Source organism: Aricia agestis, chromosome 3, assembly GCF_905147365.1.
Source record: "Aricia agestis chromosome 3, ilAriAges1.1, whole genome shotgun sequence".
NCBI classification, from domain to species: domain Eukaryota; kingdom Metazoa; phylum Arthropoda; class Insecta; order Lepidoptera; family Lycaenidae; genus Aricia; species Aricia agestis.
Window position 1 is genome coordinate 10,685,558 of NC_056408.1, and position 15,193 is coordinate 10,700,750.

At 34.9% G+C, this 15,193-nt stretch overlaps 1 protein-coding gene across 3 annotated transcripts in view; it reads left to right on the forward strand.

The window, feature by feature from the left end:
* Positions 1–15,193, forward strand: part of LOC121740528 (homeotic protein antennapedia-like) — a 194,986-nt gene that overhangs the window by 62,502 nt on the left and 117,291 nt on the right. For 2 of the 3 annotated variants that reach the window (XM_042133263.1, XM_042133266.1), the window contains exon 2: positions 10,605–10,633. The exons of the other annotated variant lie outside the window; for it this stretch is intronic. The gene's annotated coding sequence lies outside the window, so the exon portion shown is untranslated. The remainder of the gene's footprint in view (positions 1–10,604; positions 10,634–15,193) is intronic. 3 annotated transcript variants of the gene reach the window in all.

Below are 15,193 nucleotides of genomic sequence, written 5' to 3' on the forward strand. Positions count from 1 at the left end.
TAATGACCCCCAACTATGCGGTTATTAATATCGGGGGTGCACACGGTCGATGTGGGGAATTTAGGGTCACCGTGTGCATGGTTGTTTGTACTTTTAAAAGAAAACAAACTTTTGGAAATGTTTGGTTTTTGTTGGGTCCTAGGAGCATCTTGATTATTTATGAATATAGAAACATAATAATGATATAAGGACTAATTATAGCTTTTAGTATTCTAAAAAAAAGGTTTAGGAAATACTTAACAGTTTTAAAAATTTAAGACAATAGCCAAATTTCATTAAATTATCATAACTTCTAAAGTTTAAACATTTCAAATCAAAAGAAACATAACAATAAGGGTGGGTTGCACCAGGGCGTGGTTAAAGTTAAAGTTATGGTTATAGTTAAAGCTAACTTAACTTTGACCACGGAATTTGACAAATGTCTGTTGCGTTTATTTTTTTTGTTAAAGCTTCAGCTACAGTATGAAATATGAATTATCCGTAAAAATCGTAAGGAAAAATGTTTGTTTTAACAACACTGTGATCCATTGTAAATTTTCACGAAAAAAATTCGATATAAGTAAATTTGAGCGGTTATGGTTATCGTTAAATATGGCGTCCTTAACCAAAGATTTGACATTTTGCACTGTAGTTATAGTTAAAGTTACAGTTATAGTTAAAGTAAGTTGGTGCAACCGACCCTAAGATAATATGATATCCAATATGGCTGCTTATTTTTAATCTATCAAGAATGCCTCAATAACAGATGCAAGGGTAACGCACCCCTAAAAATTAAACATGGCCGCCGGCGCGCTCTCGCTATTGGCGGCAATAACTCATCCCGCCGCCGCCAGGGGCGCTGTCATCGTTTATCTCTGTCAGCCCCCACCAACCGAAGATCCATGAAGATGTAAGGGGTGCTTCTGTATTGCGATTTGCGAAGTAGGTCAAACATTTTTCCTTTTGTTTCGTTTAATTATTGTTTTTAACAAAAGTGTTTTTCATATTAAAAGTACAGAAATAAAAGTATTTCGACAAAATTCAACCCAGGCGGTCTTTTCCAAGTTCTAAGCTAACTAGAACAGATAGATAACACGCTAATTTATAAATCAACTTCAGCGTCTTGATTAATTTACTGACATTCATTTGACATATATTGTTGCTACGACTGATACTGGTGTGATAAAGTCACAGTAAATTACGTCTAATTATCTTTTCCGCATCACTATAGGTACTTCTAGTAGGTATTAGATTGTGATAGTATAATAAAATTTATAAGCATTATGTTACCTGTAACAAAAATTTATTATTCTGTGAAATTGTTCTTGTTATCGGCATTCAAAATTAAGTACTAATGAATAATGATTAATGACTGACTCGTCATAATAAAAGAATGTAACTTGTATTTACTTCAATACTAGTAACACTAAAATAAATAATTAAATAATAATACTTAAATAATTGTTAAGTATTATTCAAATCTCTAAACTAATAACTATGTGCTTTAAATAAAAATGTAATCTAGTCATATTGATTTAAGAAACTCTTAGCATGATTGATTTGATGATTTCCCACTGATTTTATTCACAATTTCTCTGAAATTTTACTGTAGTGGAAAAAGACTTGTAACAAACGATTTTTAGTTTGCTATGGTGATTAGGGATGGGAAAGATTAAATAACTATAATGTCGACATCTTCTTTTAAAGTGCAGAACTTGCACATTTCGTGTTATATTAGATATTTATCGTGGACATGCTTTAAAGATACTATTATGTTACGTACCAACTTAGAACGAATTTATATTTTGTTCTTACTAGTTAATTAAAATTTAATAGCAAATAAGTAGGTATATATCGGGTACTAAAATTACCTGTACTAAAATTTTACGGCGAATTGAATAAAATAACAGTGCCAACTTACTAATATTATTTACATATTACATACATTAAGACATAGCACATAAGTACACACTTTCGCATTAAAAATATTAGTAAGTAGCAGTAGCAATAGGGATAAGGCAGTAAGGATTCATCTGATATCAAAACTCATCATCGATCGCTCCGGATTAAATTAGTCGATGATATCGATGAAACATCGATATCTTCCCAACCCTGAAGGTAAGGTGTCGTGCTGGCATTGCGTGCTAGCTGCCCATGTCAGCACGCACCGCACGCACTTACCCAAACTATTTTTTCGAATTTAGAACTCAGATGCATGTTTTGATTCCTCACTCGAACATCATTATTAAGTTTATGATAAATATGAAAAGTCTGATTCTGGTTCAAGTTGTTGACTTTAATAATAGGGTTGTTTATGAGCTTAGTGGAATAGAAAAGTTATATTTATCGCTGTTCTAGAAATAATGATTCGTAATTACCATAACATCTAATATATCACAAGGAAACATGTTTAAAATGTTTTAATGTAGGAAAGTTGATGATCACATTTCTCTACTCTATTTTGAACTTACAAGTTACAGCTAGTAAGTAAGTAGCATCTAGGAAAAATAAGAATCAAATAATTTTAATTACACATGTTTAATATATAATTATGGATAATTAATGTGGGTGAATTGAGGAAAAAGAATATAAGTACGTCATAATAAACTGTAAAAATTGCTGTACGTGGTGAACCTGCTGCATGCAGTTATGTTTGATCTAATTTCTATTTATTTACTAGACTTTGGCCACAATTTCACGTTGCACCGATTCATTTCTTCAGGGACCGTAAAAATATGTTTCGACTTTCGATGCGTATAAAATATATCCTTTCCCAGGACTTGAATCATATCAATGCCAAATTGGATTTTAATCGGTTCAGCGGCTTAGTCGTAAAGGCATCAGACAGGCAATCACACAATGTTATGTTTAGAATTTAAGTATGAAATTATAGATAAAATTGTCATACGTTGGGACATGAAAGATGACGATTGCCAATATTTTTGCGAAGCTATCATAGAAAATTATATGCACAATCATAGACAAATATATTCTATAGTACAGAATATATTTGTCTATGATTGTGCATTTAGAATCTATACGATTTTAATCGCTCGTATTGACAAATCGTTATACCGTATTATATATACGAAACATAGTTGCAAACGATTACAAAGTCTTCTCATTATGTAAGTCGTAAGTCCTAAAAGACCTGACCAAAAATAAATCACTGACGACATCTCTATCTGAAACAAAGCCTTCGCATTCGCATTCGCAACGATTATTATCTCTAAAACAAACTTAATGCATTTACGGCTAGTAGCGACACGGTCTAGAGACATTTTACTACCTCGCCAATTCAATAATACGACCACTTTGACCCCTATTACATTGTCAGAGAGTCCATTATCGCATACCCACCGGCGTGGTTTATAAATATGGACTAGCAGTTTAGTATGTATCTCCCTTGGACCTTAAGTGTAATCGTATAGATATTATTTTTGTATAATTCGAGCCGGAATATATGGCTTAATAAATAGGAGACGCTAGTCGTGATCTCGGTTCGTGATTGCAACACCGCTGCCTGCCCTTTGAACACGGGTTCTGGAGCCGTGAAAAATCACTATAACATATGCAACTGTTACCTACGTCTGCATAGGAGGGTCTAACTATTTCATATTTTAAGTGGGCAATTTAATATTTGCTACACATCATCAGAATCTTCAAGGAAATTGATTTATAAGCTGAAGGTGGACCTATGTTATTTGGTTGGATTGAGTCAATGTCAGTCGTGAATTCGTGATCTGTCAGCTGGGCCTGACATAACCCGATCATATTACGTAGGTCCTGCCAGATTAGTAGTTCTATCAGATAAATTAATGAATCAATTTATCTGATAGAATTACTCTACTATCATGAATTTTGAATATTATGCAAAGACCATTAATGTGTCAAGACTTTTTACAAATTTCGATTATCTACTTCAGTACACCAGACTTATTAACTCCATCGTCCATATTTTTATGATTACATGAAGCTAATCAATAGATGTCAATAGCGTTTTATTAAAATTCGAACACCGCATCGCTACCAGTAAGGCGGACAAGGGATCATAAAACATTATTGCTCCATTCTATTCGCTACGTGATAACCCCGAGCCCCAGTGAATTCTAATGTAGGGCTTCGACACAAATCCGCTTCCGGGAAGTCACGAAAAGGTGACACAGTGGACACTGGAAAGTCCACTCACCAAATTCCTGTCTATATTCTTGGTACGGGATCATCAGGAAAATTTGATGTTAGACAAATTAGTAGTAAAGCAATATATGAATTATAATTATCAAGAAAAGGTGACACAGTGGACACTAGAAAGTCTACTCACCATATTCCTGACAATATTTTTGGTACGGGATAATCAGGAAGATTTGTTAGAAAAGACAGTAATCACCGTAGATTGGCTTCCAGAAATTTACGAAAATGTGACTAAGTAGACACTGGAAAATCCACTCACGAAATTCCTGACAATATTATTGGCACGGGATCATCAGGAAAATTTGGTGTAAGACAAGACAAGAAAGTAAGGCTAATATCACTGAAAGTTAAAAATATGGACTCTAAATAGTACTTAAATTTACTGAAGAAATCTTGGGTTTAAGTAATAGAAGAATTGAAAACAGATTATTATGTACGAATTTCTGAATTTCAATGCACCGCTTCTGGGAAGGTGACATGATATTATACCAGATGGTCTCCTAATCAAAGAATATAATAATATAATGTTTGGTATAAGTAATATTATGATGAAAAAGTTAAGCTAAAAAAAGCCAGTTCTGAAGTTGTTTACAACACAAAACTTTCTTTTGGCTTTCGCTATGAAGTCACAATGTCATGGTGGACACTAAACAGAACACTAACTTAATATACCTACCTATTCTAGTAAAATAATTTGAACATTCCGTTTTAAATGTGTCTCTGTACAGATGTGATGGTATGAAGAAAATTGTGTAAAAAGGACTAAATGATTAAATGGGAATAATAATATACAGTACTACCAATTGTATCAGGGTGATATAGAATCAAAATAGAAAGAATAAAAAGTACAAGACATAAAAAAATCCTAAGATTGATAAAATATTATATTAAATATCATTTTGTACGACAAAATAGTGTATTTTTATTAATTGGCCAATTTATCTATATTATATTAATACGTGAGCCAAAAACTTTGTATCCCTTTTGCCGAAAAATGGGGAAACGTAGGTGAATGAAATTTTGCACAGTTATACTTTTTATGGTGAAGGAGTGCATCGAGCTACTATTATTTTGAAATTATGCTTTTATCATACATTTTTTTAACAAATAAAACATTACACACACTACAACACACACACATTACGAATTATACTCTTTTATTTATGATTGAAGTCTGTTGACAACAAGGTGACAAATTGAAAATGGATTAAGTATATTTTTTATTGAATCTTAGATACTACATATTAGACAAAGCTTACACGGCCGGCCAGTCTGATATCAGCTGAGTCCCAGAGACAAGAATTGAAAAAAATATGATAGTCAATATTTTTTTACAAAATATAGGTAGTAGTCCTAATGTCGTTGAAACTAAGGTCGAATTTCGACCATTGGGCGATCTCTAGTTTTAATAATAAAACATAATATATTAAGCAGTTACTGTTTGTTTTAAGATAATGATCACTGATCAGATACAGCTATAAATCATAATAATAATGTTATAATTAATTAGTGTTACTATTTAGAAACTCATAATTATATTCATACTTTATCATAAAATCAACATTGAAACCAGCATTTAAACTATTAAAAAAGTTAAGTTTACACATTTTTATATAGAGGAAAAAATTAAATCTTGAAATATACGATGAAACAAAAATGTAGAGTTAAAATTTATGCTTCTTGCTCCCTTTTAGCTTTCTTAGGGGTTTGATTTCAAAGGCTAGAGACACTAAGTTATAAGTACTACGTAGCAGGTACTTATAACTCAGTGGCTAGAGACTTATTTTTTTAAGATAATTGTTATCATTTTCACAAACTTTTTAGTCACCTTAATTTTAAATCAACCATACTAAACCTTGCGCTCTTACGTATATCACTATTCACTAACGCTCAAAACCTTAGGATTTCCTGTCCAACAAAAATTATAAAAAACAGTACCTACCTACCGTGCAAAACAAATAGTCGCTTAACACATTTTGATAAAACATCGATAAATCACGGGTCGTCCGTGACTCCAATATTAATTAGCTATCACTCGCACGTGCTGCTGCATTTTTGATGGTAATAAATCGTTTGATTGTAATCTTTTACGATATGTAATTGAGTTGTTGGTATCGAATATATATACAATAAAACCGCAATTGCTTTTCAATATCCTTAGTATATCTGCTAATTGCTGTGTTCGGATAAAAGTTAGTAAAACAAGCATAGTCTTTTTTCAGTTTTTGTCTCATCTTGTATTACTCTTTTATAAACTGTATCATAGCTATCACCAAGAAAAATCTTTATACTTAAACCGATGCTATGCTGATAGCTGGTGCCCTCAAGAGTTAGTGTGCCAAAAATATACTCTTGTAAAACATAATCCTCCTTCTGGCGCAATCGGGATCAGCAAGCTACGCGGACTCTAGACCATCGTGGTGGGGTTAATGGTCCGGAAGTTTTATGTTCCTTGTTGAGATATTGATATTGATGGCCTACAATGTATGTCGAAGGAACAAGAATAGTATTTAAAACCCATCTACGAGCCAACAGGAGCCAATGATGTAATTTTTTATTTTTGTTATTGTAATTAAATATTACATAACCATATATTTGACAGTTACTATGTACGTAGGTAGGTAAATAAAATATTCTTCTTTATCCTTGAAGAGAAAATAAAATGCGTTAATATCATTCACCGTGATGTGCTCCAATAAAATAACTGAAACAGAGTTATGAATATTAAAAATCATGCATTTTTTGGGCACTTGGCCGCCATCTACTTAATTACCTCCGAAATCAGAAGCTGCAATTCAGGCATGCATAGTTAATCATTCGTTAGCATTCCAATCTGCATGCGTAATGTCGCCCGTTGATGTCCCAATGTCATTAATAATTTCCACACTGTAATTAACATTTAAATCTGCGTTAGTTCCAGTACATCGTGTAACCTCACCTTAATTGTTATAGAAACAATTACGTTCAGATACATCAAATTCATGATCAGTAGGATTTAGCTTTTATTGTAACTGCAATAAAGACTAACTATTTAATTCTTCATTAGGAGAACTCTTTAAATTCAGGTATATTCATTCAGAAACTTACTTTGTCTTTTTCAATAGTTGAAAATTAATCAAATTTTTGGATTCCTTTACATCATTCTTGTCTATTTATCAGATTAGCAAAATTTGATAGTTTCTAAAAGTTTAAAAGTTTAATTAAGTATAGTTTTTCTTACTTCTTGCTAGCAACAAGATAATATTGTTTTATTGTTTCTATAATCTTTCTTTTTTTTTGCAACAAACCGCTTAGTATTTCATTGTAAATAAATAATTCATTGAGCTAAAACATTCATAGATTGTATTCAGCTTATGAGTATCTGTTTTTGTATTCTCATCATTATTTATCATCTGGATGTGGCAAATATTTCACAAAAAAGTGATATTGTGTCACCTGTAATGCAAATACAGGTTTGTCGACTGGGCTATTTCAGACAACATCAGAAATGTTCTGGAGTAGTTTTTGCTATTATTAGTCATTATGTCGCGTCCGTTACCCCATTACGGGTAATGAATAACTCTATGTGCGATGGGAGGTAAAAACCACCATGACATGCCATGTTATATATCTTCGGAATGTACGGAAAAAATATAATTGAAAGTGATCCCGAGGAAAATGTTGAGTCGGGGAGCTCCTTTAATTAAAAATAATTGTTGCTAGATCGTTAATCAAATGTATTTAATTCTCGTAGTTTATGGCTTACTTATTTTCTATTGTATTTATATTAAGCCGTTAACTATAATGTTTTAATTCCTATAAGAAACAAATAACTAGTGCTGCTCCATCGTTGCGAAATTATTTATCGTTGTTGTAATACTAGTAGTAGAAGAAGTTAAATTATTTTTTCTTCCGTCACTTAGAAGTTTATTTGTTACCAGCAGACTCATCCATAGCATAATGGCCTCACAAAAAACGTATGCCTGCTAAACTCAATAAATATGTCTCTAGTTTTCATTACGAAACGTAGATCAACGTCAATCGTCGATTCACGCTCCACAGCACGCTACACCCATACTCACCTCACGCTTGAGAAATTAAATGCTAACGTATTAAGGCACGCTTATACGGGCAACTAAAATTGCTCCACTCCAGTCAATTCTCGTCGACTATGACGTCACGACTACATCAAGCAATTTTCGGCAACAATCAGCAATATTGCGCAATACAAATGAGCGATATGGCGCAACTTCATCAACTAGTTACTAGGCGACATTGAGCGACATGAAATATCTGGAGCAATATCGCCGAAATAATCGCCGCAATTTATTAAAATTGCTCCATATTGCTCCACTAATTGCTCCAGATCGCTCCATTCGTGTCGTGGGGCAATTATTGCCCGTGTAAGCGCTTCTTAAGGAAACATCGGGATCTAACGAAAAAAAAAACGGGTTGGGCTGGGCAAAAAAAACGTTTTAGGAAGCACCTTTTGTATAAGACTTAATTGAATAAAACAGTATTAAGCTTCACTGGCAGGGCGAGTGGCTGCTATGTAGCATATGATTACTACGCAGATTATTTTTTAATAATCATAATTGGTTAGTAGTTACTAACAAGTTGTAAAAATTGTGTGAGGTGTGAACTTGAGGTTCAGCTGGTCCAGAACTAGAAGTATTAAGTTACAAAAATTGCATAAGCGTTGCCACCTGAATTATTCCTAAAACTAAACAAAATATCAGTTTACCTCAACCTAGATGCATAACAATCAGTGAATTTGCAGCACAAACAACAAACTGTTCTTGTTGTTCTGATTGTTTTTGCACAAACAACAACAATCCTTTTATTTATTAATACCTCGTCACACCTCCGGGTGTGATCGACACGCGCGAACCTTTTCCATCAATTTGTCCGGCGCATTGATATGCGAAATGTCGTCTTGTTTCGCGCATTGCATACATACGATTAAAAATCGACGCGGTAGGTGACCGGGGTCTACTCAGCTTTAATTGAATAGATTTAGAGGCCCACTCGGACTCTTAATTGTCTAATTTGTAGCGAAAACGTTTCGGTTTGGCGGTCGAATGAGGGGCTATGGTATGCGAGGACTTTCTTTTGGAGCGAATATAACTAACGGTTCGTATGGCGTAGCGAACGAGGCTACGGACTACGGTAGCTTAATAAGCTAGTGCGCACCAAAATTAGTATTTTAGTCCCGTCGGTATGCGCGGGTGGTTGAACTTATAAATTTTGGATCGTCGAAATCGCGTCGCCTATCCTGCTTATGAACGTGTACGCAGAACGTTGGATAAATTATTCGAGTTTGAGTTACAACTTCTGCGTCTAATATTTGTCTAGTGCGAGCACGTATACGCTTAATGAAAATTCGAGTAGCTCCAGTGATTCCGTTGCAGGATGTTCTAGGCTCAATCGCGGGCCTCGCAGCTCTATTTAGGGCAGAAAGCAATCAAAAGGTTGCATTGTTCGCTCATCGCGAAATTGTTATTCTTCGGATGTTTGACTGTCTGGTGGCTCACTCGCGGGTGGGCCACTAAAAGAGATAATAAAAGCTGATATCGTAAAACCTAGACGGATCGTGAATACGAAACGTGGCTAAGTGTAGGTGAATGCAATAATTGATATTGTCAGCATGATCGACCATTAGCCAAATAAATCATTGTTGATTTTTATAGATAACTCCCAAGAAGTTCTACGCGCCACGTGTTCTATTGTACGTGAAGCCAACACAACTACGTCAGGAAATGTTCCTGTGCTTTATTTTAAATTAAATTTTGTTTATCTTTACTGAGACAAAAATTAATTGCAAATAATTGTATGTAATTATAATTCCACTGGTAACGCAAAATTTACTTTTTAGGTTTTGTAATGATAATGTTTGAGAAGGCAAAGAATTTATGATTGTATACAAACCCAATATAGTAGGCGTCGCTGTTCTAGAACTATAAAATAGATTTTATTGGAGCAAAACAGTAGGAAATAGATACTTGAAGTGCACACAATTTATTCCGTTCATTTATCACGCTTACAAACATAACCGAACTACACCATGTTCTAGCGGGAAAATAAAGACAAAAGACGACAGCGATAAATCCCCGCTGAAAAGTAACCAAAGCATTATACAGTTGCATAACAGCACAGTAACAGTAAATAAAAAGGAACAAAACCGCTCGAAACTGCGCGCTTTTAAATACGGAGGACGTCGGGGAAGGCAAAGACATTTATGTTCACTAAACAAGTAGTAAAAGTCACTACTTGAGCGTTTTTATGGCACTCATAAATGTCAGATTGTGCGGCGGGGTTTAGCAGGGACGAGTCCTGGGCCCGGCTCTAATTGATTCCACACGTTTTTCAATTTGTTCCCTAATGATTTCGTTTACATCCGACTGATGTTTATGTCACCCATAAATCGCTTATCACAGCTGCTTTTTTTTTTACAGGTACCGCTGCGGAATTGAGCCAATTATTGGTAAGGCTGTATTTTAATGAGCATATTTAGTGAGTGATCGAATTTATTGCCGATAAAAATGCAAATCAGAAGCCGAATTTAATAGCTTTTGACAAATTGAAGGATAATAATAATCAAATGTAATTTCCTTGAAATACTTTCGACTTCTGGTGTGAAACTTTGAAATCATAAACGCACCAGAAAACTTCAATTATGCATGCGCAAGAAGTAAAGTGTCAGTGAAAAAAATATATATATCCACAGCCGAATATATAACCTCCTCGTTTTTTGGAAGTCGGTTAAAAAGTATTTTTCATGGAATAAAACTGATTTAAATTAGATATCACCCACGATTTGTGTAACAAGACTTTTCGCCGTACAAGGGTGTGATGGGCGACAGACGTGAGAATGGCCGGTTTCCACGCGTGCTCCGGTATGCAAATGTTATCATTAAACACCTCGTCCGAGCTTTCGTGTCGGACGGATCGGACGTCAGACGCCGGACGTAAAATCGGACCACGACAGCCGGACGCGCCTGATTGGTGTTAGTTTATTGTTAACGAGCTCTCTTTTATTGGCTGTCAGCAAAGATTGTTGTAGAAAAGTAGTAAGTTTTGAAACTGGTAACAGGGGTTGATTTTAAATATTGTTAAGATTTTAAAAGAAGTATGTATTTATAGACAAATAGAAAATAAATAGCCCTGATAATGTTAGGGGGACGAAATAATAAATATAAAAAAAAAATTGTTAAGATCTGTATACATTATACATATTTAGTTTTTCTGACAAAATTGTCTATTGCCCAAATTATTGAAAGTATTAAAAAGGTAAATTTGGATTAGGGCTCTTGTATACGTAAAATATAGAAGTGTAGGAGAACCTCCACTTATATAATATGATTTCTTAGAAATAGGTAAAGCGTATAGCTTTTAGCATGTCAACAAATTACACATCAGCAGTAAATCTGCACACCTGCTGCGGGACGTGTGTTTGGGGGAGCGATGACTTTTATTGCTACACTTGTTCTACGCTTTTTCTATTTGAAAATTGAGTGTCGAACTAAATGTCAATGTCAGAAGCAATTCGGCATTAGACCGTTCGATTTTCAACTTTATTTTGAGAGGGTAGAGTACTATTTTCAGTGCTGTATTTTTCCGGTAAACTAGTTCGCAGCTAAAATAGTATTTCTGGTAAACTAGTTCGCAGCTAAAGTAGTATTTCTGGAACACAAATTTCGATAATTTACTATCGTCTTTACTGTATAGTCTATCGGATCCAAAGCATCTTCTTAGGAACCAGCTGCCTACCAAAATTCAAGTTTCTAGGCGTCATATTTTCTAAGATTTCACGATTAATCAATGAGTGGCATTTTGCTTTTACAACTATTTAGATTGGGTCGCACCAGAGGCGTGGTTAAAGTTAAAGTTATGGTCAAAGTTATGGTTATAGTTAAGGCTAATTTAACTTTAACCTTAACTTTGACCACAGAATTTGACAGAAGACGTTGCTGGTCCGACAAGGCTTTATTAGAACGTGGGCGGGGGCGCTGCTGGAAACGTGGGCGGGGGCGCTGCTGGAAAAGGAGAACTGTCAAAAATGGCGTTTTTGTATGATGACAGCATTAGTTCCTTTTTTCGCCACGTGCATTTATAGCCTTCTCGAGCTTTATGGTTATGGTTAAATAGGGCGTCTTGATGGCAAGCACATATTATGTCAATGAAGCGATTCTATTGGTTCTCAAAAATACATTCCTCGCAACATATCTCTGGTGGAAACGCAGCCTAATAGTTGACGTATGTGTCAACCTCCAATTGCCAAGGGAAATCCCATAGAACTGGATCACGTATGAGATTAATGTTAACTTATTGTTTGCGTGTAGGTGCCAAACACTTTCTACTCCTTGCGATTCCATTTGCCACGTCTACGTGCCAAGCCGTATTCAATACGCCGGTACCTGTGGGTACCAGCGACGTCTTTGTACGGGACCGTAAGGGCCAGTTTAATCTATGAATTTGTAGGGACTATGTGTTACATACATAGATGTAGAGTTTTCATTTCTTGTTGGTTATAACTTACTCCTATTGGGCGTTTTTTCAGTCTCTACATTCCAGCTTTATTGTTAAGTAAAGATCCCGATAAAACCTGAACTAGACGTCACCCAAAGTTTCGTTGCGTAGCAATTAATGATTATGTGTAACATTTTCTGCAATGTCCTTTCCAGAGCTTACGGCTTAAGCTTGAAAAGAACACAGGAACGAGCTGACAAATATTACCCACATCTAATATTAAGTATTTAAAGTAAAAACTTTTAGTTAGATTCCCACTTCTGTCACCGCAGTTGCTATAGATTTTAAAAGCGTGCTGAAATTGTATTGAAAATAGCTAATCACAGGCGTCGCGGATCGCGCGCGAGAGTGCATGTCTTCGATCTACGATAGCATTGTGCGAGTCGCGATCGCGCGCGGATAGCCCGACCTGTCGCTTACGTGTCGCCTCCCGACCCTATCTGCCTGCATCGCACGCAAATTATAATCGATACCATTATTGTAATATTCAAGTATAACATTCGCACTATTGTTCCGTTTCTTGCTCTTATTGGACGCTCCAAAAGGATTTTGTGGAGTGCGATGCGAAGCTTTTAAGGTAACAGTAATGTTCGGAAGCAAGAAATTGACTTCTAGTGCGGCCTGCGGTCTTATCATACGTCCACTACGATTTTCAGTAACTATAAATTTCATTAATTTGTTCCACATTACCAAACAGTGCAACTTATATGATGTCAGAAAGTAATTAAGATTATATTATGATATATTAGGTCCCCTAACTAGGTAGCCCTGTAGGGGTATTCATAGTATCAGCATTAAGCAACTAAAATAAACTTTAGGGCTTTTCTTACAGTAACTTTTCAATACCTCATTCTTCAATTTCAATCCGATTGTAAAGCGGAACGTCATTATACACTCATTTTTCAAGTTTGCTGAATGCATAAGCAGATTGTATCGCAGTGTTAAATCATTTGCTTACCGGATTCATACAAATTCGTGCAATATATCAGGGGACTGAAAATGCAATAGAGCGGTGACGACCTCGTTTATTTCTTTTTTGTTACAGCCCACGGACGCACAAACAAATCCATATTTCATATGAACATTTGTAACCGCTAGGCATTGAAAAATAGAAAATTCAAATTGCCAGATTTTACGTACTTGTTATAGTTGAAAACACAGAAAGTCTTTTTTAGATCTAAATAATATTATACTTGCATTCAGCTATGTATTTTATGTCAGTTTATAATATTATTACAATGCAAAAGTAGGCATAAACCTAAAGGTTTAAGTCATCCAAATCGGGTTGAAACCAATTTGGATGAATTTGATACGAACACCTTCATAGCATAACATCATCCTTATAGAAAATATTGGACTGTTTCTTAAAAAAAAAACCCAGATTCTGCGCTATGAACAAACTCAACCATCAATATCTAGTAAAGTGAGGTATATATTTATCTTAATCGAACGTGGCACAACATAATCTTTGCTGAAATTATCCACGTTTTTTGTTTTATTGCATCGAGATATGGGCGTACGGGCTGCCACTGTCTTCATAAATCTTGCCACTTGCAAATATATTGTTACAGCCCATAAATACGAACAAGTCTTAATTCGAATTCTCGATATGACGGTCTTAATCAGTGTGCGCCTGCGCTGTTGGTACCAGTTTGGTACATGAAGGTTGATATAATATACTACATAATATTATAATATCCTTTTTTTGTTATTTTATTATTTAGATTTTTCGCACCAAGGATAATTGAAATAATATTATGAATTTTAATTAATTAATTCTTAGCATGTTTAGTGACGATCTGGAGTCACTCATGATGTTAATTAAGCTTTCCTTTGATGTCCTTGCCAATTGGATCGCTCTATAGAGTGCATAGATCTCAGATTGGAAGACTGTATTGTGCGGTTCTAGGTGGAAAGTGGAGTGTCTGGTTTCCCGGCCGTTATTCCACCACGTTAGAGCAGCTCCGGTTTTCCCCTCTATTTTACTTCCATCTGTGTATATTTGGGGGCCGGTTATTTGGTGTTCCTCGGTGGGGCTTTGGCTTACGTCTTCCAGGCATTCGTACTCAGTTATGATGAGTTGCGATGGATGTGGGTTTTGAAGTGGTCCCACTTTAGCTTCCACTTCCCTGTTTGGTGGTAGGTATTCTTGTGAGTACCCTTTTTTTATTTTATAGCATACATATAATATTAAGTACACATAATATTATAATATTATGTGTACTTAATTTTATATGTATGTATAACCCAAATCTACCTAGATTTAGGTTTCATAGGTATTTATTTCCCCTTTATATTTAAATTCTTAGAATTAATTAAATTTTACAAAAGTGTGTGTAATTAGTAATTATCAAGTATTTATTATCTCTAAAGCGCACAATGGAAAGCTTGTTGGCGAAAGCTAAGTAGTTTCGTTTCTAATTATAAAGCTCGTATAAAGCTCTTAAATTTATGCCTTATATAAGCTGCAATACTAAATAAAAAGTATTCTTTATTTGTATAAAAAGCTCAGACA